We start from the raw sequence: 24,706 nt of genomic DNA on the forward strand, positions 1-24,706 counted from the left end.
TGGACGCCATGTTTGTGGTTGAACCATATGAAACGAAAAAACCTGAAGAGCTCCTGGAACGTATAAACTCAATCCGTCCTAACAAAATTCACGACGAGACTTGGAAAAGAGGGCCAGCAGCCTTTCCTCGGCGTGACAATTAAAAGAACAGAGGCATCCGTGGATGACGGTGTATATAGAAAATCCGTCCACACTATCTTCACGCCTCGAGCCATCACCATTCGTCAGAAATACGATCAGTCTGCTCCATATAGCTCGAGCACTTCACCCAAGGAGAGTTTTGGAGAACAACAACAACACCTACGAATAGTATTCCGAAGGAATGGTTACTGATATCATCAAACTGGGCGGGCGTTGCAGTCAAAAGTAAGATCGTCTAAGAAAGAGGTCGAGACTAAGGCACCGAAAGAGAAGCCAAGAACCCGTTACATACATTACGCTGGGCCAATAGCCAGAAAGGTCGGGAGACTCCTACGGAAACAAGTCATCCAGTGTATTTTGCTCCCGCCAACACAGATAAAAAAAGTCTTCGCTATCAATTTCACTCTGCATCGGAGCAGGTATGGTAATTTCAGTGGATAACTATTGAAATCTTACGAATTGTAATTTTTTTCCAAATTTTATTTTTGTGTGTTCTTATAAATGTTTTGCATTTTAATAGGCCTGGCTCGAAAATAAACTTGGTAGTTCGAAACTAGTCGCCACCTTCACAAAACGCACCTACGACTGAATTACAATAAAGAAACTGGAAACATCCTTTCCTTTATTCTTCAATTTCCTTTTGTTGTGTCTCACAGCCTTCAGGTCAATAGGCTACTATCTATATTCGTCCCTGCAAATGGTGGCTTCAGTTTGGAAACAGTTGCCTCACTTCTCCGCTACGGTGTGGTAAGAGCTTGGAATATCAGTGTCGATTCTGAGAAACAAAAAACATGAAATTGCGCAGCGGGCGCCTGGAGTCGAATTCGACTGTGAACTCATACAGTACGTAGCACTTAGTCTGGTTGGAATCCAGGCAGCGAATACACATTAACAGCACAACTTGCAGCACCTAATGGAGACGAACACCCGGAAGCGCATCATCAGCCACTCGCGACGAAGGAACTTGACACACCACAAGACTGTCATAAATATCTTTGATTTTCTTGTTAACACATCTCTTCGGTAGAAGAGAGGTAAATTCAAAAGATTACTAGTATTTAAGTATCACTGCTTGCACAGCTGGTGATGTACGCGTGTGTGGCATCACGCGTCAATCTGTTGTAGATTTATGGAACATGTCTTACGCTCAAGAATTATGAGGTTTCTGGAAAATGAACATCTCCTCCATAAAAATCAACATAGATTTCGCAAACAGAGATCTTACGAAACTCAGCTCGCTCTTTTCCTCCATGAGATCTACAGAGCAGTGGACAACGGCGCTCAGGTTGATGCCGTTTTCCTTGATTTCAGTGAGGCGTTTGACATAGTCTCGCATTGCCGTTTAATGAAAAAAATACGAGCTTACGGAGTATCGGAGCAGACTTGCGATTGGATTTAAGACTTTCTTGTTGATTGAACTTGACACGTCGCTCTTAACAGAATAAAATAGACAGATGTAAAGGTAATACCCGGAGTACCGCAGGGAAGTGTGATAGGACCATTGCTGTTTACAATATGTATAGACGATCTACTAGAAAGCGTCAGATGCTTTTTAACGCTATTCGCAGATAATGCAGTTGTCTATACCAAAGTAGCAACGCCAGAAGATAGTAAGAATTTGCAGAATGACCTGCAGAGAATTAATGAATGGTGCAGGCTCTGGCAGTTGACCATGAACGTAAATAAATGTAACATATTGCGCATACATAGGAAAAGAAATCCACTACTGTACAGCTGCACTATTCATGACAAGCAGCTGGAGACAGCGTCTGCCGTAAAATATCCAGGCGTAACTATCCAGAGTGATCTTAAGTGGAATGACCACATAAAACAGATAGTGGTAAAAGCAGATACCAGACTCAGATTCAACGAAAGAATCTTAAGGAAATGTAACAAATCCACGAAAGAAGTAGCTTGTAAGGCGCTTGTTCGCCCGATTCTTGAGTATTGTTCATCTAACTGGGATCCCTATCAGGTAGGACTGATAGAGAAGATCCAACGAAGAACGGCGCATTTCGTCACGTTATCCTTTAGCTGGCGAGAGAGCGTTACGGAGATGCTAAACTCCCCTGTCTGACGTTATGTTCTGCACCACGGAGAGATTTACTATTGAAATTTCGGGACAGCTCCTTTCGGGAGGAGTCGGACAACATATTATTTCCCCCCACATACATCTCGCTTATTGTCCACGAGGAGAAAATTCGAGAAATTGGAGCCAATACAGAGGCTTACCAACAATCATTCTTCCCACGCAGTATTCGCGAGTGGAACAGGATTGGAGGGATCAGATAGTGGTACCGAAAGTATTGGTTTAAATGGCTCTAAGCACTATAGGACTTACATCTGAGGTCATCAGTCCCCTAACTAACCTAAGGACACCACACACATCCATGCCCGAGGCGGGATTCGAACCTGCGACCGTAGCAGGTACGCGGTTCCGGACTGACGGGCCGAGGACCGCTCGGTCATAGCCGCCGGCACGAAAGTACTCTCCGCCACATACATTAGGTGGCTTGCGGAGTATCATGTAAATGTATATATGGATCCACATTCCCATGAGCGCCACCTATCCGCAGCCTCTCTCTATTTCCGCCATATTCGCCCTTCTGAGATTCCCACAGGAGGTCTGACGTATTTGTGCATCCGTACTGAAGAAGGTGGATTTATCGCCCAGTCCGAAAGAACAGACACCACACATCCATATTATCTTGTTCTCCTGCATCGGCCGGTAGGTATACACAGTTCTCGTAGGCCCTATGGCACATTTGCTTGCGCATCCGAGACACGGTGTCCTGATCCTTAACCATGACGCAATTCGGTAGATGTAACACGATCATAGGAAGTCGGAGACTGTTTTGTCCAAAGTTTTCAACGGTTGTTAGCGCTGCAAGCATTTTGCATAATACTGCCAGAAGCTGTGTCTGGTTGAGTGCAAGAAACGCTTCGACGAATTCTCGAACGGCACGCAAATGGCCAAGACCAACAGATTTGATACCCCAGATCAAGAATAATGACAAAATTACTCCATGAAACAAGCGGACATACGAGACGTTTCGAGTGTGATACATAGGAAACGCTAAGCGTCTGCAATTTCCAGATACCTCGTCCACCTGTTTATGGCTCAAGAATTCTGGCATTCAGTTATAGGGAATCTTATTTATGTTCAAATGTGTGTGTATTCCTAAGGGACCAAACTGCTGAGGTCATCGGTCCCTAGACTTACACACTACTTAAACTAACTTACGTTAGGAACAACGCACACACTCATGCCTGAGGGAGGACTCGAACCTCCGGTGGGAGGGGCCGCGCAATCCGTTGCATAGTGCCTCAAACCACTCGGCCGCTTGGCGCGGCTTTTACGAAATGAAAGTGGTCTGGTCGCGTGAAGAGTAGAATTTTCTTCACGAATTTCAAACTGAAAGAAAACTCATGAATGGCAGTGAATTTAAATGATTACAACTGTGATTTCCTTAGACAATCTTATGCTTGATTATTTACAATAAAAAACCGCTACCGTAATCTCACCGGAAAATCTGTTTCTGCTTCTAACCATAAATTATTACCGGACGTATAATTTTTGAAACTGATGTAAAATAGCGTAGAGACTGCATGAATACGAACAGAACACATAGACAGGAGATGATTTGCCATAGAAAGAGTACTGGGACATTACTGTCGCCTTAAATTTACAGTAGATAGCGTAATGCGGTAACAAGAATGTGAGTGGTTAAGCAGCGGGCGGCAACAGCATGCACAAAGTTTAACTGCTTTGTATGAAGTCGTGGTAAAACAGCCACCATGCAGTTATATAATTGAGTCTCTTGATGGGCAGTAAATCCACAGCCTTCAACGCGGATGCATAATACCGTTAGAACTCCAGGCGTGAATCTAAAATTAGCGAGTATGGAGGACGTGGACGAAGACTGCGAATAGGTAGTGCTAGATGGGCGTGTCGGTCGGCCGGGAAGCGTGCCGATATAGTCCGAGCATTTGTGTCGAACACTGTGTCCGGATGGTGCAGTGATTAAAGCAACTGCCCAGTAAGTAGGAGATCCCAGGTTCGACTCCCTATCCGCCACACATTTTCACTCGTCGCCGACGGTTCCCCAGGTAGTCATGATGCAACTGACGTCATCCTTCCCTTCCGTTTCCTTTTCTTTCTCCCACCTCTACCTTCAATTTACGTACTAATGTATTTAACTATTTTAGCGATAAGGAACTGCCGGACATCTCATCTGTCGGAGTTCAAATGGTTCAAATGGCTCTATGGGACTTAACTTGTGAGGTCATCAGTCCCCTAGAACTTAGAACTACTTAAATCTAACTAACCTAAGGACATCACACACATCCATGCCCGAGGCAGGATTCGAACCTGCGACCGTAGCGGCCGCGCGGTACCACACTGTAGCGCCTAGAACCGCTCGGCCACTCCGGCCGGCTTTCGGAGTAGTGTATCAATACACTATCTGAAGTTATGGTATGAGGTTAAACCTCGGTTATTGTTGCATGGCGTATACCATGAAAGAGCGGTCCTACCGTATCTGGAGTGCCTGAAACTGGAGACAGCGGCGCCGACCTCTGAGACAGAAAGGTGACTAAATGCAGAAACTGTTGGCTGGAGTTCGGCGGCTGCATAGACTCCTATCGTCAGGAGAAAACCGGCACTTATGAGAAGTCACGATGGCACCAGAAATAAATCCAACACTGTCCGTGACCAGGAAAATGACCAGAGTCCAAAGATTAACGTTGAACACAAACGAAAATACTTCCGGGACAGTAGGAAAAATTTCTCCACCTCTTCTCCTGCATCTCGGAACCGCACATCAGTACAGAAAACAGCCAGTGAGCAAAAGGACTTAGCTGATCAGCCAATCGGAAGCACGAAAATTTGTTACCACGACCCCACTATCTCGAGTTGCACGTCACCGCCAATGAAAACTGTTGAACAACCACCGAGAGAAACGCACATTCCGTTCACTCGGATCGCTTCCAAACAGTGGACAGAAATTTCCCAACAGTTTTTGTAATGGTTCCCCGCATCGACCTCACACTCTATGGCTGAGAGAGACCCCTAGTCCACAAGAAGCAAAATGTCCAGAATAGCAAGACAGCACTCCATACGGACAAAGCGGAACCCCCCTGTGGAAACACCCAGAGTCGGTCGTCCACGAGATGTTATTGTCTCCATGCCCCGACAAAGTAGCACAGGTGGATGGGCCGCCGACCGAGGTCTACTGTGTAGCTCCATGACCGCCAGCAATTATTTGGTCGCCGGTCCGTTCTCGAGGTGGCTCAGGTATCTTGTCTGCATTCTGCAGAGCATTAGCTTTCCGTCTGCACCAGCGTGTATCTAGCAGTATATAAGCTCGTATGACATATGCTTAATAAGATACCGATTGATATCCCTTACATTGCACCTGCACTCCAGCCACTCACGACACAGATTCGAAAATTACATGAGAAAATAAGTAGTGGACGATCGATTTGATATGTAAGATAGAAATATGTAAAGTTTAAACTAATTATTCACATACGCAAAGAAAAGGAATATGTGTGAGGACAGGCCTGAAACAGGCCGCCGTCTCACGATAGAAAGGTTCGTATATGGCTATAATGAAGACGAACAGTCACTCGGAATGTGATGTCACATACTAAAGGGAGGCAACGATAAGCCATCTCTGCTAGGGCCTTCACCATGCGTATTTTGTGAGCACGGTTGACATTTTTGACTTCGTTCTTCGCAGCACTTATGATGGCTAACATTATTAATGAAGGAAGCAAGCTCCGAATACGAGTGTGGTAGATTTTTAGTTCTGGAATTAATAATAGCCATCTAGAACATGTGCATTTATTCCTTGTGGCATGTTTAGGGTTTTGTAATCACAGGACGCTGAAAGATAAGAATGATAAGAGATTCAAATGCGAAACAATGTTCATTATGTATTATTTTACGTATAATCTCACATACTAAATCCAGTAAAGGCGTAACACATGGCTTCTTGTCACAGCATATACGAGGATTGAAACTTAAATAGTGGCAACTATTTATTCACAACCGATACAAAAGAGTTACACGTTTGCACCTGTTACTATCCTTCAAAGTAGTCACCAGCTTTGTGTAGAACCCGTTGCCGGCGATGTGGAAGGCGTAGTATAGCGTTTGCAGAGCCTGTTCTGTTGATGGTGCGAATGGAGCGGTCTACTGCCTGTCGAGGGCGCAGCCCCGAATCCTCCCGAAACCAGGAAGGTAAGCAGGTAACAGGACCGAATCCTCCCAAACTGACACAATGCGACAGAGCATTATGCGCGCTACTCAACACAGCTGCCTTCGGTCACTTCGCAGTTCGCGGCAGATCGTTGTAGAGTGAATATGTACTCAGACGAGCTTACAGTTTCAGTAAGTAGGAAGGGAAGGAAAATGTTGGTTTTGAAAGGTCACACCTTCAGTTTCAAAAACTGCTGAAAGGTGGTCTAGCGCGATGGACGTGCAACATTAGTGGCTGCAGAAGTTTTGTTAAAACTATTTCTATTGAGGAGCTGGAAGTCGTCGAGTGTCAAGAAGAGCACAATCATGAAGAAATGCCTCATAACAAAATTCAGAGGCAAGAAATAATTTCTGACCTAAAGAGGAAAGCCATAGAAGATATTTGTGAGAGCCCGTAAAAAATAATTTACCAGAAGTTAAAAGGAGAAGATATGCAAGATATAACTACGAGGGATGTCAATAATTTTCGTAAATCTATTTACAAAGCTAGGTGCAAAATTCTGCCAAAACTGTCCACGAATGCTGTAGACGTTCATGATGTTATCAAAACGCTGAATGTGGAAACCACAGATGGGACAAAGTGTTTATTAGAAAATAACACCGAGAAAAAAGTGATCATATTTTGTGACTCTGCAAACCTTAAAACATTAACGCAGTGTGAATCTATATATGTTGATGGTACGTTCAAGTGCTGTCCAAAGTTTTTTTGTCAGCTGTTTACAATACTTGGGTTAGTTAATGGCCATTGCATTCCATTGGTCTTCTCTTTATTGAACGACAAGGAAACTTCATCGTATCAGTACGTACGAGGGAATTTCAAAGCGTTGTTGATAAATTTAGTGATATAGGTTTGAACTTTTCGCCATCAACAATGTTTTCTGTCTTTGAAGTGAGCATATGAAAGCTGGAAGTGAGTTGTAGCCTGATATTCACATTCAAGGATGCAAATTTCATTTAACACAGAGCTGGTGGCGAAAAATACAAACATTGGGGCTTGCACATCACTACTACGCAAAAAATGAAATTCGAAGGTTTCTGTCGTACATATTTGGTTTGCCCATGCTGGCTCCTGATATGGTTGGCGACTGTTTTGTTGACGATTTCATTACAGAGATACCTGCATCGGAAAAACTGCAATCCTTTTGTGACTATTTAGTGGAAACTGGCATCCGCGCACGGCATTATGGTAAAACTGATATAACTCTGCTTCTAGGCTGCTTATAAAGAAGAAAAATGTACCAGATTTTACATGAAACCCGCAGCAATATAAGTGTCAAAACAGCATCCAACTTCGTGCAGTACTTTTTGCATAATGCGACTATAAACAGGCACACAGAAGAAATTATGAAAATATTTTCTGCCGTCTTCTGCGCTTCTATAGACCATTCAAATTAAGTTTTCTTAACCATTTTCTATATTCAGATATCGGACACTTATCAATTTGTTGTATATATAGATTTGCTGGAAATGTAACCATAAATGAACACTGAGATAGAATATGTGTTGCGAAATCATGATTTGCTATTTCAATAAATTAATTATGAAGAAATCAAGGCTATAAATCATTCCAGTTTCTAAAAGTAAATATTTAAATAAGATTAAAGATAAAACTTTTAAACATACAATACACGCGAAAAATTTTTACATCTTCTACTGTAACGACATATGCTTTCCTTTGCCTGCTTGGAGTTTTCATAACGTTTAGAACTGCTTCCTGCTTCAAACGGGAGGATTCGTTCGCACCGTTTTTCAGAGAATGCGCCCCCTGTCGAACCTCTGGAACAGTTCTGAAGCGAATACTACGAATTGGTCCCTTCATCTTGTGAATAAAATCAAAGCCAGAAGGACTTAAGTCCGGGGAGTATGATGGTTGTTGGTACGGTACTTCCCAGTCCCATCGACCGAACAGAGCAACCACAACTTGCGCTGCATGTGCCCGCGCATTGTCGTGCAAAATGATGGGTGGTTTGCGCAGAAAGTGTCGCCGCTTCTTTTGCAAAGCTGGTCGCAGGTGATGATCCAAAAACGAACAGTAATACTGAGCATTGATGGTCTGCCGTGGAGGAACGTAATGCGTTAGGATAACATCATCACCGTCGTACACGAGAATCACCATAACGTTAGACCGCTCCATTCGGACCATCAACAGAACAGGCTCTGCTAACGGTATACTACGCCTTCCACATCGCTGGCAACGGGTTCTACACAACGCTGGTGACTGATTTGAAGGACACTAATAGGTGCAAACATATAACTCTTTAGTATCGCCTGTGAATAAATAGTTGCCGCTGTTTAAGTTCTAAACCTCGAAGTTATCTCATACACCGCAGTCTTCTTTTGTCATGCGCTAAGCCGTACTAGACCTACTGTATTTGGTTTTACAGCGTTTTGCTGGTCTTATAAAGCATCTTTTACCTTTCAGAATATATTTCCAAAAATTTAGTCATCTTGGCTATTATATTCATTCTTGCCTATTTTCTTTAACCTTTTCGCCTATATCAAATATTTTCTATTCCTAATATTTTTGTTTTTTTTTATAATCTAATTTTGTGTATCCTGTAATGTACCTAAGGAATTTCAGCTCGTTGGCCTGTAATCTTATTTTGTCTTTTTTCCATTACCCAAGATTCATTCCCGCCCAGCAAATTTAGTAACAACGTAAGCTTATAAATTTTAAGATAAGTTTCTATTCTTACTTACCTTTGAAGCGATGTTCTAATGGTATCGTTTAGGTAATTGAACTTCTCGATTTTGTTCAAAAAATGGTTCAAATGGCTTTCAGCACTATGGGACTTAACATCTGAGGTCATTAGTCCCCTAGACCTAGAACTACTTAAACCTAACTAACCTAAGGACAGCACACACATCCACGCCCGTGGCAGGATTCGAACCTGCGACCGTAGCAGCAGCGCGGTTCCGGACTGTTCGCCTAGAACCGCTCGGCCATAACGGCCGGCCTCGATTTTGTCTTTTTGATGTTGGTCTCCCCTATATGTCAGCATGGCCCCTAAAAATTTAAATCTATCGACTTGCTCTATGATTTTATTTTTTTACTACTATTTCTTGCCTTGCTGGGCTTTTCCCACAGAGACACATTCCTTTTGTTTCTTGCACGGATATTGACATGTCGTGTATCTGATATATTTTGTGTAGTCCATCTTCACTGTTCGAGATTAAAATTTGATCATCAGCAAATAGGATCGTCATTTTACAAGACGATTGGTCAAGATCGTAGTGTAACTGTAGTTTGATTTTCCATTGCCGAACACCACAGCACAGCTCTTCGATTCCCATAACGAAAACTGGGCCATCAGGCGCTTTTACGTTAGTTTATCACCGTGTGCTAGTTAGCTGACATATACTACAGATGTAAATACAGTGTCCAGACATTTACACGATGAGTTACGCTCCTCACATCTTGGCCTTACATACTCGGACGGATGATCCTTCGGCGCACCGACTGACAGTCAGCGATTAGATATTCGCCCTCTCGCCCTTCCCGTTGTATTTTTGAGGGTTCTTGGCCTTGAAACTCTCCCCTCCTGCCACGAGTCACGGCCGGTACACAGTTTGACCTGCTGTGTGTGTTGAGCGGTGATAATGCTATCAGACGACGTGGCAGGCCGACCACTGAACCGGTTAGCCGCGCTCCTTGGGGCGACTGGGCGCTACACAAAGGGTCGCCTACCGACTGCTCCCGTGGAATATTAATGTGGCACCGCTGTTCTTCTCCGTCGTCTACCAACAGTACCGACCACATCGGCACGATGGTGATTGAGGTACTGGATACAAGGGCAGTGACTTCCATTTTAGTGAGAAGTCAAGGTCCGCAACTAAATACTATAAGGACCCCTTAAGACTAAAACGTTGTATGAAATACAGGGTGATTCAAAAAGAATACCACAACTTTAAAAATGTGTATTTAATGAAAGAAACATAATATAACCTTCTGTTATACATCATTACAAAGAGTATTTAAAAAGGTTTTTTTTTCACTCAAAAACAAGTTCAGAGATGTTCAATATGGCCCCCTCCATACACTCGAGCAATATCAACCCGATACTCCAACTCGTTCCACACTCTCTGTAGCATATCAGGCGTAACAGTTTGGATAGCTGCTGTTATTTCTCTATTCAAATCATCAATGGTGGCTGGGAGAGGTGGCCGAAACACCATATCCTTAACATACCCCCATAAGAAAAAATCGCAGGGGGTAAGATCAGGGCTTCTTGGAGGCCAGTGATGAAGTGCTCTGTCACGGGCTGCCTGGCGGCCGATCCATCGCCTCGGGTAGTTGACGTTCAGGTAGTTACGGACAGATAAGTGCCAATGTGGTGGCGCTCCATCCTGCTGAAATATGAATTGTTGTGCTTCTTGTTCGAGCTGAGGGAACAGCGAGTTCTCTAACATCTCCAGATACTGTAGTCCAGTTACAGTAGCACCTTCGAAGAAAAAGGGACCAAAAACTTTATTGGTTGAAATGGCACAGAAAACGTTCACCTTAGGCGAGTCACGTTCATACTGAGTTGTTACCCGCGGATTCTCAGTGCCCCATATACGACATTGTGACGGTTGACTTTCCCGTTGGTGTGGAAAGTTGCTTCATCACTAAACACAATCTTTGAAACGAAAGATTCATCTGTTTCCATTTGAGCAAGGATAAAATCACAGAAATCGATTCTTTTAATATTATCAGCTGCAGACAGTGCTTGAACCAATTTCAGACGATAAGGTTTCATAACTAACCTTTTTCGTAGGACTCTCCATACAGTTGATTGTGGAATTTGCAGCTCTCTGCTAGCTCTGCGAGTCGATTTTCCTGGCCTGCGAACAAATGCTTGCTGGATGCGTGCTACATTTTCATCACTCGTTCTCAGCCGTCCAGAACTTTTCCCTTTGCACAAACACCCATTCTCTGTAAACTGTTTATACCAACGTTTAATACACCACCTATCAGGAGGTTTAACACCATACTTCGTTCGAAATGCACGCTGAACAACTGTCGTCGATTCACTTCTGCCGTAATCAATAACACAAAAAGCTTTCTGTTGAGCGGTCGCCATCTTAGCATCAACTGACGCTGACGCCTAGACAACAGCGCCTCAAGCGAACAAATGTACAACTAAATGAAACTTTATAGCTCCCTTAATTCGCCGACAGATAGTGCTTAGCTCTGCCTTTTGTCGTTGCAGAGTTTTAAATTCCTAAAGTTGTGGTATTCTTTTTGAATCACCCTGTACTATTGGTTTATATGTAGTCAATCGTTGACCCAATAAAGCAGGCGAATCTTCGGCATTTCAGAATACCTGGATGTCGTTCTTGACCTGTATTCCGCAGCCGTGTTCAGAGTAGTAGGAAGCGGAAGCCATGTGCATTGCTTGCCTTCACTAAAGAAATCCGGCGCGTAGCTCAGTGGACAGCTTGTCCGGTTGATATTCGAAGGACCTGGGTTCGTTATTCCTGTACAGCCAGGGATTTTTCCTTGCTGTGAATAGTACTGCACTCAGCCTTGTAAGGCCAACTGAGCAGCTACTTGATAGAACGGCAGCGGCTGAAAGATCAAGAAAGCCGACAACGGCCGGGAGAGCGGTATGCTGACCCCTCGCCCCTCCATACGGCATCCAATGACGCCATTGACAGTGGATGACGCGGCGGTCGGTCGGTCCTGATCGGCTCATCAGGTAGACAACCTTGGAGCTTTGTTTACTGCATTAGTCACTGAGGCAAACACAGCGTTTCGTCATGTAAACTTTTGTTTCTGCTTTTGTTTTTATTGTTTTGCATATTTATTTGCTGCGCTGCAGACGTTTCTTTTCCTTCCTCCAACTACAATGAACTTCTTTAATTGCCACAAGCTCGAAAACAAATAGACAATCAGTCATCACGTCCCCCAGTCGTGAATACGCTATGGAGTAACCCTAATATACCAGAATAAATTTTCACTCTGCAGCGAAGTGTGCGCTGATGTGAAACTCCCTAATAGATTAAAACTGCGTGTCGAACAGGAATTTGAAACCGGGACCTTTGCCTTTCGCCGCACAGCTGCAGAGCGAAAATTAATTCTGGAAACAAGCCTCCAGGTTGTGTCTCCACAGTATCCTTTCATCCAGGATGCCAGTCCCGGAAGGCTGCAGGAGAACTTGCAATCCTTGCTTTGTTTCGACGAGTGCGGATTTTTCAAAGTTTGGCAAATAAAACTGCATCACACTGATTTCTGCAAGAGAACACTAACGTCATGAAAACCTAAATTTAGAATTAATGAACTAGAATCAAGTTCTCCTGTTTCGTCTAATCCCTTCAACTGATTAAATACCAGAAGTCTTTGTCGGAAACCGGAAAAGTTTGGTGACACAAGACGGTGTTGATACTTAGTTTCACTGCTAAAAATGATTTTCATAATAATAGCCGGCCAGAGTGGCCGTGCGGTTCTAGGCGCTACAGCCTGGAGCCGAGCGACCGCTACGGTCACAGGTTCGAATCCTGCCTCGGGTATGGATGTGTGTCATGTCCTTAGGTTAGTTAGGTTTAATTAGTTCTAAGTTCTAGGCGACTGATGACCTTAGAAGTTAAGTCGCATAGTGCTTAGCGCCATTTGAACCATAATAATAACAGTGATAATCGATCCACTCTAAGGAACGTTAGATTGCAGGCTGGACTAACAAAAATGGAAATGTATAAACGATAGCGCCCTGATGGCGCGCAATATTTGTGTCACCAGACTAGCCACTTCCAATGAATTTAGCAGGCTGAAACATAAACACAAGCTTTATACATTATTAGTAAAAAGGATAAATCACATTGCTAGAGACTGAAAACCTAGCTAAGCTGGAAGAGGAGCTACTGTGTTTCACTTTTACTTAAGAAAATCGGAGAAAGATATTAATTCGTTACGCAGAGATAAATTCTGTTTCTATCACAATGGTTCTATCTCTGACATCATTCTCTACGAATTTCTGGGAGGTTTTGAATGTGGAAGATGGGGTACTAGCGAAACTAAAGCTGTGGGGACGTGTCCTGAATCGTGACTGGATACCTCAGTCACTAGAGCTATTGCCCACAAAAGGCACTGATCCTGGGTTCGAGTCCCGATCCGAAGCACAGTTTTAACCGGGCAGGAAGCTTCATATGAGTGCACACTCCGTTGAAGTGTGAAAATTCGTTCTGGCAACAATCCTTCAGGTTTTAGCTAAGCCGTCTCTCCGCATTATCCTTTCTTCCAGGAGTTTTAATCGCCTAAGGCTGCAAGAGAGCTTCTGTGAAGCTTAGATTGTAGGAGGCGAGATGCTGGTGGAAGCGAAGCTGTCAGGCCACATCTTGAGTCGTTCTTGGATAGTTCAGCCAGCTGATCACTTGCCCGTGAAAGGCAAAGGTCTCAGGTTAGATTCGCAGTCGGGCACACAGTTTAATCTGCCAGGAAGTTTCAGTCACAATATATTTTACGAAAAATTTCATTTGTAGCGTCAATTGACAGGTCGTCGCTCAGCCTATGTATGTAAGGTAATCTTCGTAATCTAAAGCTGATACACGGAGAGAAGTAGTGTTTTCATCCGTCTTATAACCCGTTATTTCAACGTATGGAGACAGTGAGATGTGTAAGAAAATAAAACTCTTGAGGCTTTCAAGACCAGTTCTTGACGCGTTTCCTGTTGGCGCTCGTCTCTGGCCACCAGTAATGGACGGTGAATCTTGATAATACTATCCATTTTAGTTTCGTTTAGTTTACTTATTTATTTGTCACAAGGATTATAATTGCATTCTCTCATTAGAATGTGGAGCGAGTTAGTTTTATAATAATTATGGTGCACTTGCTCAGTGAACAATAAGGAACATGCTGACCACATACACGCTTTTAAAATTATTTCAGTAAAACAGTCCTGACCGCATTTCTCTTATATGTATTTTACTTGATGACCGGTTTCGAACTGTTATAAGACCATCATAAGATGATTTTCTACTCCTGCCGTCACCAAGGACTAAAAACATGGTCTGATCACCGTTACGAGGGACATTCGATAAATAAAGAGACTATCTGATGTACACTGCTGGCCACCGTAAATGCAACACCCTGAAGGAAGCATCCGAATCAAGTGAAATTTACACCATGGGTTTGCAGCGATGAGATATGCAACTGATTAGAATTTCAGCGCAGACGCACATCACGCGCGCCTGTGGCGCCACCTCATAGCGCCATTTAAGGCTTGGCGATTTCGACGAGTGTACGTTCGGCACGTGTGTTTACCTTGTGGTTGTTTCACAAGACGATCAGTTATGCCTCGTAGACAACAGCGAACATCTTTTGATCAAGTATCCGAGTTCGACAGAGGAAGGATAGTGGCTTACCGAGATTGTGGATTATCATACAGAGAAATCGCTAGTCATGTTGGACGAAACCAAACAACTGTAATGCGGATATGTGACCGTTGGATGCAGGAGGGTACGACGGACCGACGTGGTCGATCGCATTCACCTCGGTGCACCACTGCACGTGCTGATAGGCAAATTGTGCGCATGGCAGTGACGGATCGCTCAGTGACATCCCGAACCATAGCACAGCACATTGCGTCTGTAACGCATCATCCAATGTCTGCGCGTACCATTCGACGCTGTTTACAGCAGAGTGGTCTGTCTGCAAGATGTCCATTGCTTCGTCTACCATTGACGCAGAACCACAGACATCTTGTAACACCATAGCTCTAATGATCTACTGATTTATTTTGCTTTTATTTATTTAATATTACTTCTGTAAATGTGTGTGATTGAATGGGTAACACATAACTGTATATTTCTTTATTTGTTAATATGTGCAAATGTTCTGTGTTATCCAATACATTTGTTTGTTGTTATGTAAACTGCTGATCCTCACTTAGGAATCTTAGCAATTATTGCACCATAAGGTGTAGTGGTTCCCCACGGGAACGGTATTGCATCAGAATGCGCAAATTGTGTTTGGCCTTGCGGAAAAAGGTGGGACTGGTAGCCACCGGTCGGAGACGGACACGGAAGTAGACGAGGAAGTCAGTCGGAAAGCACACGGAGACGGAGACGGAAGCCGTCGGAGACGAGCCACCAGACGGACACGAGTTACGAGTCCGTGCTATTCCATGGGAAAGACGCATATTGTGCTGATTTCCAAGAGAGGATTTTCATGCTTCTCTCCAAGGGCTCGAATAGTTGGAAATATTCTGGAATTTGTCTCTATCATCGCCATCAAGAAATCGGCCTGCAATTCCACCTACCTGCATGCAGTTGCCACCACATTGCGCAATCATTGCTTCATAGTGACATTATGATGTACGGTGAAGGATCAGCTTAAAGGATGTGCTAATGTGCTGAAATATAAGGTAAATTATATCTGAATTTGTGTATCTACCTTGACTTTTCTCCTCATCATAACCTCTTAGGATCCTCAACGTTTGGACTATACTGATTACCGAGTGTCCTTACTGAAAGTATATTGGAGCCTAGAGTGATTTTGTTAATTAAAGCCTCTTGAACTGAAAATTGATTTTCCTAGTGAAAACTGCTTATTAACGTGTTGTTGCCAATTTCAAGTAAAGGTTCTTAAGACTGAGGCTTATAATGTTTCTTGCTTAGTAAATGATTACATTACTGCTTATTATTGCAAATAGCAGAAGGTGAGCCAGTGTCTTGCATATATGTTATTTTTGTGTCTCACTGCAGTAAAAGTGGAAAACTGCAATAGTAGGAAATTATATATTCAGGTTTACTCTCTCTCTCTCTTTCTCTCTCTCGTGTATTAGAAGTGCATATTAATAATAACGTTATAAAGACAAGTCACTTTGTGTAAAGTAATAGTGTGTTTTAGTAGCTGTTATAATTTTGCAAATTGCTTCTGCTGCTCTAATTGTTGGTTTCAACTTTATCATATGTATATGTATGTATCAGAGTTAATTGCACTCGCTTGTGGTCAAGTATAGGTTGTGTTTATCTGTTAAAATTATTAATTACTATTTTCTTCAACGAGAATGTTGGTCATTCTTTTGCCTAGTTAGGCTGGCGGCCGTTTTACCATTATCAGTTTAACAGTGCAGGAAGGCAATTTCTTCGTTAGTCACTGTTTAATTAGTTACGTAATTCTGACTTTCATTTCCGATAAGCCACTTCCGTTAGGTACAACATGGTCAAACAATAAAATTCCTCTCAGAGGGTAACACTGTTCTGAGTGCGTTATACCATAATTACTATAACAAAATAATTTTGTTTTGTAAACTGACTCCTACTTTGGGGTTATGGTGTAATAGTAGCAGAGTGTAGTGTTATACGTGGCTTTTCTTTGACAGGATTACTTTTTCTGTTAGGACATAATAAGTAATATACCAAACTTGGTATTTGATTACGCAAGCTACGTAAACATTGCACCACCACGCAGCCCAGTAGTGTTATAATCTCCGTCGCCAATGGTGTGATGACAGACGGATGTGGACGGCAGAATGGAATGACGTTGTCTTTACTGACGAGGCACGCTTCTGTCTGCAGCACCACGATGGTCGGATTCGAGTGTGGAGACACCGTGGAGAGAGGATGCTGGACAGCTGCATTATGCACCGCCACACTAGTCTTGCGCCGGGTATTATGGTATGGGGCGGTATTGGATATTACTCTCGCACGCCTCTAGTACGCATTGCCGGTACTTTAAATAGCCGGCGCTACATATCCGAGGTGCTGGAGCCAGTTGTCCTTCCTTACCTTCAGGGATCGGCCACAGCCATATTTCAACAGGATAATGCGCGACCACACATGGCACGCATTGTCCAAAGGTTCTTCGTCAATAACCAGATTGAATTGCTTCCCTGACCGGCTCGCTCTCCGGATCTTTCACCGATAGAAAACATGTGGTCCATGGTTGCTCAACGAGTGACCCAGATTACATCCCCAGCTGCCACACCAGATGATCTTTGGCAACGTGTGGAAGCTGCTTGGGCTGCTGTACCCCAGGAACACATCCAACGTCTCTTTGACTCAATGCCGAGACGTGTGGCAGCGGTGATCTCCAACAATGGCGGCTACTCTGGCTTCTGATTCTGGCAGGAACCACATGTCACAGACGTCTGTAAACGTAATCATTTGATACTTGGTCAACATGTTATCTACAAAATAAATCTTGTTGTGCTACCTCTTGTCGTTCTTGGTGTTGCATTTACGGTGGCCAGCAGTGTAGAAAAAACAGTGTATGTTTACAAAATGAGGATTTTACTATTGCGTTAGAACAAGTGCAAAGAAGTCTTTGTCTAATGTTTGGGCCACTGTACCACAAATTATTTGGCTTTCTCGTTGTTACTGAACATCTTCACACGTAGTTCCTTCATGGGTGGAAAAAACAAATTAAAAATCTGAGGGAGCCATTCTGGATTAGGACTCAAACGGTTTCTTGGGTCAGGTGGGCGGTATTTCATGTCATTTAGCATTATCACGTCTTTTCTTTGAGATGCCCTACGTTTTTGACTCATTGATGCCTTTACTTTGCTCGTAAATATGTCTGAGTAGGCAATGTCTTTTTACGCTGATGTTCCAAATAACCACCAAAGGCTAGAGCTTGGGCGTCTCAAAAGACGGTCAAAATGGCTTTTCCCTTTGATTCCTGTATAATGAATTTCATTCGGACAGATTGCGTGGTGTGCTTTCATTCCTTGCTTCTTTCGGACCCATGTTCAAAATGTTGAGACCTATGTTTCACATGTTCTTTCAAGTCCGCACAGACTTTGAGTCTTGTTTGATTGTGTTGTTGCGTCAACTCTTTTTAGACCCACCTTGCTCTTATTCCACTGTACTTGAGGTTGTTACTGATAACTTTACGAACTGTGCGAACACTTACTGCATTCTTTTTCTTTTTTGCTATGTATTCAACTTTAACCCTCGGTCTTCACGAATAATGTCGTCAATGAGGGTTTTGAGCGAAGGAGTTGACAGTTCATCTGGCCAGCCAGGACGTTGTTTATCAATCACTGAGGTTCGACAGCTTTTGAACTACTCTCCCCACTTACAAAAATATTTGATTTTCGTAGAAAGTTCACCACACTGTAAAATCATTCTAGAAAAGGTTTTAGGCCGTTTTTCACATTCAGTAAACAAAAAACGGATCAGTGAGTGTTGTTCAACTAACGTGGAAACTTCAAGCGGACACGTCATCGTTAAATGCAATATTGAGGTTATCAAGAGAACAGTTTTTTTCTGTCAGCTGTTCTTAGCTCGTCTCAGTGATGCCAACGCAAAGTTAAATATTTTCAACATTTCGCGGCCCTGTCAGCAACTGTATAAATATTAATTTTAATAACCAACAGCCTCAGTTACAATGTTTACCTAGATTTCGTTCGGGTAACCCAACCTTCTTCAGAATAAAAGTAACTACCGTTTGTCCATAGTGGACACCGTCAAGCTAAAACTACAAATCTATAAATTATCGTCAGACTGTAAAAACTTATCTGAAACTGCCTCAGCCCTACTTCGCGACCGCGATGCGGCAGCCACGAGCGCTGTATTGGAACTGACCGTAGCGTGATGAGGCCCGCCTAGGCGGACACAATACCTTGCGCCTGCGCATAAACTGTGTGATAGTTACCAGTTGGTACAAGACGCGAACCTAACTCCTAACTTTGAATTTACTAGTAAAGTAAAGTAAAAGGTACATCTGAGGAAAAGGGCGTCTATGTTAGCCTGTACAGAAAGTACTTAGATCAACTGTCTTAACATTTATGAAGTATTCGTTGGTCATGATATGAGGAAGACATCACGTGCTTACAACGTATGGCCTGTCTAGGAAAATTTTTTGCTTAAGCACTAGACTTCATAAATGTTAAGACAGCTGATCTAAGTACTTTCTGCACTGGATAACATACACGTCCTTTTCCTCAGCTGCACCTTTTATTTCACTTTACTAGTAAATTCAAGGTTAGGAGTAAGGTCAGCGTCTTGTCCCAACTAGTAACTATCACACAGTTTAAGCGCAGGCGCAAGGTATTGTGTCCGCCTAGGCGGGCCTCATGACGCTACGGTCAGTTCCAGTACAGCACTCGTGGCTGCCGCATCACGGTAGCGAAGTAGGGCCGAAGCAGTTTCAGGTAAGTTTTTACAGTCTGACGATAATTTATGGCTCTGAACACTATGGGACTTAACATCTGAGGTCATCAGTCCCCTAGAACTTATAACTACTTAAACCTAACTAACCTAAGGACATCACACACATCCATGCCCGAGGCAGGATTCGAACCTGCGACCGTAGGGGTCGCGCGGTTCCAGACTGAAGCGCCTGGAACCGCTCGGCCAATCCGGCAGGCGATAATTTATGGATTTGTAGTTTTAGCTTGACAATGTCCACTATGCACAAACGGTAGTTACTTGTATTCTGAAGAAGGTTGGGTTATCCCGACTGAAACCTAGGTAAATCGAGTAAACATTGCAACTGAGTCTGCTGGTTATTAAAATTACAACTAAAGCAAAGTACAAAACTGCTCGTACAAACTGCTCCATTTCTACGTCAATTTATCTCTTTAATTACCGAATGTCCCTCGTAGATTATTATACATTCGGAAATTCTTCTATGGGGTACGAGTCGATAAGCAGTTTGTATTTGAAGCTCATCTTATATTACATTGTTTACATCGTTGCGTAGGTGGTAGGTGTGTGCTGTGAATAGCGATCCGTTACAGGAATTTTTTATGCGCCGTGAAACTGGCGTCGAGCGCCTTCTCTGCCAGCCCGCACGATACCAGACGACAGTCGCGACTGCTGTACCAGCCGCTGCCTCTCACGTGGATCGCGTCGGAGCGAGACGCGTGTTGTCTATACGTATAGTGCGGGAGGGGGAGAGGTGGGGGCGGGGGGGGGGGGGGGTAGGGTTCTCGGTCTCACGCGGCCGGCTGCACACGAAGAGCCGGCAAAACCTGTTGCGTGTGAGGGGATCGCGCCTACCGATCTGCCAATTTACGCGGCTCGCCTCCGATATTAATTACTCTGCCCGGGTCGCACCTGGTGTCAGCGTTATCGCCGCGACTAATCGATTGTGTGGGCGACGCCCGCGCCCGCGTCCGCGCCCGCGCCCGGCCTGGGAAGCTCGACGCTCCGCGCCGCCGGGTTATTTCGGGTGATGCAGCCGGCGGCGTCCGTACTAGGCACTGCCGGCGGGCAGCGCCAACGCGCCCTTGGTGGCGCTTACTGGCCGGCCCACGCCGGACCGTGACGTCGCCCCGGTCCCAGGTGCCAGTCTATGTGCGTCCTTCCCAGCTCCACAGGAGAGATATGTCACGGCTAAGACCACGCACCTACTAATGCATATTGGATTTCGGGGTTTCGGGAAGTTCCTAACGTCATCGTCGTGATTTCATCCTCACTACTGGCCATCAAAACTGATAAACGGGTATTCATTGCACAAATATATTATACTAGAACTGACATGTGATTACATTTTCACGCAATTTGGGTGCATAGATCCTGAGAAATCAGTACCCACAACAACCACCTCTGGCCGTAATAATGGCCTTGATACGCCTGGCATTGAGTCAAACAGAGATTGGATGGCGAGTACAGGTACAGCTGCCCATGCTTCAACTCGATACCGCAGTTCATCAAGAGTAGTGACTGGCGTATTGTGACGAGCCAGTTGCGCGGCCACCATTGACCAGACGTTTTCAATTGGTGAGAGACCTGGAGAATGTGCTGGCCAGGGCAGCAGTTGAACATTTTCTGTATCCACAAAGGCCCGTACAGGACCTGCAACATGCCGTCGTGCATTATCCTGCTGAAATATAGGGTTTCGCAGGGATCGAATGAAGGGTAGGGCCACGGGTCGTAACACATCTGAAATGTAACGTCCACTGTTCAGAGTGCCGTCAATGCGAACAAGAGGTGACCGAGACGTGTAACCCATGGCACCCCATACCATCACGCCGGGTGATACGCCAGTATGGCGATGACGAATACACGCTTCCAATGTGCGCTCACCGCGATCTCGCCAAACACGGATGCGATCATCATTATGCTGTAAACAGATCATGGATTCATGCGAAAAAATGACGTTTTGCCATTCGTGCACCCAGTTCGTCGTTGAGTACACCATCGCAGGCACTCCTGTCTGTGATGCAGCGTCAGGGGTAACGCAGCCATGGTCTCCGAGTTGATAGTCCATGCTGCTGCAAACGTCGTCGAACTGTTCGTGCAGTTGATTGTTGTCTTGCAAACGTCCCCATCTGTTGGCTCAGAGTTTGAGACGTGGCTGCACGATCCGTTACAGCCATGCGGATAAGATGCCTGTCATCTCGACTGCTAGTGATGCGAGGCCGTTGGGATCCAGCACGGTGTTCCGTATTACCCTCCTGAACCCACCGATTCCATATTATGCTAACAGTCATTGGATCTCGACCAACGCGAGTACCAATGTCGCGATACGATAAACCGCAATCGGGATAGGCTACAATCTGACCTTTATCAAAGTCGGAGACGTGATGGTACGCATTTCTCCTCCTTACACGAAGCATCACAACAACGTTTCACCAGGCAACGCCGGTCAACTGCTGTTTGTATATGAGAAATCGGTTGGAAACTTTCCTCATGTAAGCACGTTGTAGGTGTCGCCACCGGCGCCAACCTTGTGTGAATGGTCTGAAAACCTAATTATTTGCATGCCACAGCATCTTCTTCCGGTCGGTTAAATTTCGCGTCTGTACCACCTCATCTTCACGGTGTAGCAGTTTTAATGGCCAGTAGTGTACTAACCAAAGTTTATTCTGAGCGTCCTTACGTAATACTACTGAACGGAAGCTCATTACGACTGTTGTATTTGGTATTTGGGTATAGCCTTCCGTTACAAATGCTACTACTGTGTCTACGTCACTAGCCTCATGTACGCTGAAACTGCAGTCAGTTGGGGGTCGCAGATGGATCTCATTTTTCTGTAAGACCTGGCGTCTTCACTCAAAGTACATCGCGAAGAAAAAAAGTGGAGCACCCAGAACACAAGGCTGGACATCATTGTCACTTTGTGCACGTACGCAACATCGGCGGGTCTGTGAATGACTAGAATTGCAATTATCTATCTAGTCTCTGTTCTTTCGGACATTTTCGAAAGAACTGGCATCGCATATGCAATTAAGGTGAGACTGGCCAGCGATCCCTTCAGTGGAAATGCACAGCACTCTCGAACTCTTAGTGGGTTCGGTGAAACGCCGCGAGTAATCGGGATAACGGGCAGGGGTACTACGTCGGTAGTGTGCGGATAAGTTGAGAATTTGGGTCTGACGGGAGGCGTGCTAGAGTAGTCCGTGAATGTGCGATGATCGCTGTGTCTGGATGGCTCAGAGGTCAGAGCATCTGTCTTGTAAGCAGGAGACGCGGGTTGGAATCCCGGTCTGACCCAAATTTTCAACTTTCCCCATCGAATTAAATCAATACCCACTAGCAGCTACATGTCTAAATTCTTTACGTCCAACATCGCAACTCTTTGTGACATGTAGAAGGCAACAAAGGGCATCAGTATTGTTCGTGTTTAGTCTTGTTATCAGGCCTGGTAGGCAAATAAGGGGTGACAATAGGGCCAGAGATATGTGATCACTGTGAAGGACACGGAAATGCAGCTGCTCTTGTCAGACATCGTTGGTAGCATCTGACAGACACCTTGGGTGCCTACACTGCCGACTGGTCCAATCCTGCAGCGTCGCATTGTGTTCAGAGAGGCCCGCATCTCGTGGTCTTGCGGTAGCGTTCTCGCTTCCCACGCCCGGGTTCGATTCCCGGCGGGGTCAGGGATTTTCTCTGCCTCGTGATGGCTGGGTGTTGTGTGATGTCCTTAGGTTAGTTATGTTTAAGTAGTTCTAAGTTCTAGGGGACTGATGACCATAGATGTTAAGTCCCATAGTTCTCAGAGCCATTTGAACCATTTTTGTTCAGAGAGGAATCCAGGTTCTGTACTATCCTGGCTGACCACCGCTGGCGAATGTTGCGGCGACCTGGTGAGAGGTCCCATTCTTACGATACTTCGGAGAGTCACAGCCTAGCGTCATGATGAGAGGAGCCATTGGCTCACAGTGACTGAGGGAGCTCTGACGGCCCAACGATACCTCGCGGACATCCTCCTAACTCATGTGTTACTTCTCATGCAACACCATCGAGCACACTGGACTCGCATTCGGGAGGACGACGGTTCAATCACGCGTTCGGTCATCCTGATTTAGGTTTTCCGTGATTGCCCTAAATCGCTCCAGGCAAATGCCGGGATGGTTCCTTTGAAAGGGCACGGCCGACTTCCTTCCCCATCCTTCACTAATCCGATTAGACCGATGACCTCGCTGTCTGGTCTCCTCTTGCAAAAACCAACCAACCAACACCATCTAGGCGCCATTTTCCAACAGGACAATGCTCGTCCACACATGGCACGTTTCTCCTGAACTCTTTCCGTGAAGTTGAGGTACTCTCGTGGCCATGTGCCCGCAGGTTCGAATGATGATGTCCTTAGGTTAGTTAGGTTTACGTAGTTCTAAGTTCTAGGGGACTGATGACCTTAGAAGTTAAGTCCCATAGTGCTCAGAGCCATTTGAACAACATGTGCGGGATCCGCTCTGATGTCAGCTCAGTATACAGGGTGTCAAAGAGCAATTACAACAGCTGTGGGCCAGCTTCCCTCAGGAGGGGCGCAACGGCTTCATGATATCCCTCCCAACAGAGTCGGCGCTTGTATCCAGGCCAGAACGAGTACAATGTCTTACTGACAAGTAGACTTACACTGCCAAGTTCTTTATAAATATGATTCTATTTTGCAAGCGCTGAAATATCGCCACATACTCGTCAACCTTCGAAGTTTCATTTCATTACCTCCTTCCCTTTTGGTTGCTTCACTTTTCTTGTCAGGCAGTGAAATTGTATCCAGTACAGTGAAAAGCGAGGCTTCCGATCTTGACCACACGCTGTTGGCTGAAATCAATTACTCCTATATATGTTTCGTTCATTAAGTTGGGGGTGGTGACCAAAGAGCGAGGTCATCGGTCCCATCAGATTAGGGAAAGATGGGGAAGGAAGTCAGCCGTGCCCTTTCAAAGGAATCACCCAGGCATTTGCCTGAAGCGATTTACTTAAATCACGGAAATCCTAAATCAGGATGGACCAACGCACGTTTGAACCGCCGTCCTCCCGAATGCGAGTCCAGTGTGCTTACCATTGCGCCACCTCGCTCGGTGCTTTAAATGACTCGGGTAGTCAGGGTGAGGCTCGCCAGGTTAGCCGAGAGCGCTAATGTGCTGCTTCCTGGACGCGGGTAGGCGCGCCGGCCTCAGATCGAATCCGCCCAGCGGATTAACG

This window comes from Schistocerca nitens, chromosome 6 (assembly GCF_023898315.1).
Source record: "Schistocerca nitens isolate TAMUIC-IGC-003100 chromosome 6, iqSchNite1.1, whole genome shotgun sequence".
NCBI lineage: Eukaryota > Metazoa > Arthropoda > Insecta > Orthoptera > Acrididae > Schistocerca > Schistocerca nitens.